Consider the following 1576-nt stretch of genomic DNA (forward strand, 5'->3'; position numbering starts at 1 on the left):
TGACCTATAAATAGAAACCCTAATTATAAACCAGCCCCAGATGTTTGTTTACAGGAATATATCTTGTTTCTGATTGGAGATGTCTAGTTGTGTATACTATGCCTCCAAGATGTAAGAGGAATCAGGAGCTGTCATTTTGGGGTACATGGGAAAATAGAGCTCCACTCAGTTCAGTGATGGAGGTGTAGGTAAGTCTGACAAGTCACCTGTCCCCATCACCACTGTCACCACTCACAATCCTCAGGCTTCCCCTTGGAGGTCCTATTGCCCATTCCCTGTGGTAAATATCCCACAGCTTGAGTGGGTTCAGCCTTCATTCTATTTGGATGGGACACTTTGCAATTTGTACGATTTAAAATCCTGAACAGAGGCTTGGCATACAGCATTAAATAGACAAGGACGAGAAATGTCCTTCCCTCTTTGCTTTGTAAATAGCTGTATTTGATGGGGTCTTTCTTGCAGCAAGGACATGTTCCCAACACACTGAAAGTGATAGAAAATTTTCCACTGACTTCACTAAACCTTTGAGACCCAAAGCAATATTACAGCAGTAAAAAGCCAGCATTGTACAATGGCCTCAAGTTTCTCCTGGCAGTGAATGCCTTTTAACAAATATGCCAAAAAAAAAAAAGCTGAATCTCCCCAAAGCAAGAGAGACACTGAATGGTTTCATGTCCTTGCTCTGAGGGACTTTAATGTCCACGAATGCTCAGAGCGCTCAGAATTTTGATAAGTTCACTCTAAGATCAAAGCCTGTTTCCAGAGACTCAGAAACCTCCTCATTAAAGCCTCAGTCCTGAATCCACTTGTGCATCTGTTCATGTCAGTCAGGACTATGCCTCAGCACAGAGCTGAGTACTTCACTGGAGCTATCCAGCAAAAGAAAATCAAGGGACTTGGAAGAACTGGAAGATCCATGTGACAAGGATGAAGCCCTCCAGTTAAAGGCCTAAGGCTTGCATCAGCCCACAGATCTCCCAGGTCATGGTACTCTGTTCCTTAGTAGAGAGGGTTAGAAACAACCCAACAAATTCCTTTAAAAAGTTTGCGCTTCACAGAAACAAGTTTCATTTAAATGCAGATAAACTCTGAGGTGTTCAGTGAGCAAAAAACAGCAGAGCTCCACTAATGTCAAGGAAATTAGGCTGGTTCATGCCAGCTGAGAATCTGCCTTAAGCACTCTAACAAGGCAGGGCCAGGTCCTACAGCATCCAGTTCCAAGAGTAGCACAGGGAAGTACTGTCCTCACACAAACTTCTCTGGTGAAATGGGTGACACTCCACTGATTCATGTAATATCAGTTCTAAATTTAGCCATGGATGAGAACTGAAATAAAGAACATAAGCCTTTAGGGAGCAGGACAATCTACCTTTCAAGTCCAAACAGGTTTATGAAGAATTATCCCCGAGCCGAGCTTACCACTCGCTGGTAATTTTTTCACCATCTCAAATCCCACATCAGAAGAATTTCAGGCTGTGACAGACAGATATACAGAAATAGATATAAATATAGATTAACACATTTAAAATTATCAGTCATTATTACTCAGAAACTGTTGTCACTGTCACACACGTGA

The sequence above is a fragment of the Corvus hawaiiensis genome, chromosome 4 (genome assembly GCF_020740725.1).
Source record: "Corvus hawaiiensis isolate bCorHaw1 chromosome 4, bCorHaw1.pri.cur, whole genome shotgun sequence".
NCBI lineage: Eukaryota > Metazoa > Chordata > Aves > Passeriformes > Corvidae > Corvus > Corvus hawaiiensis.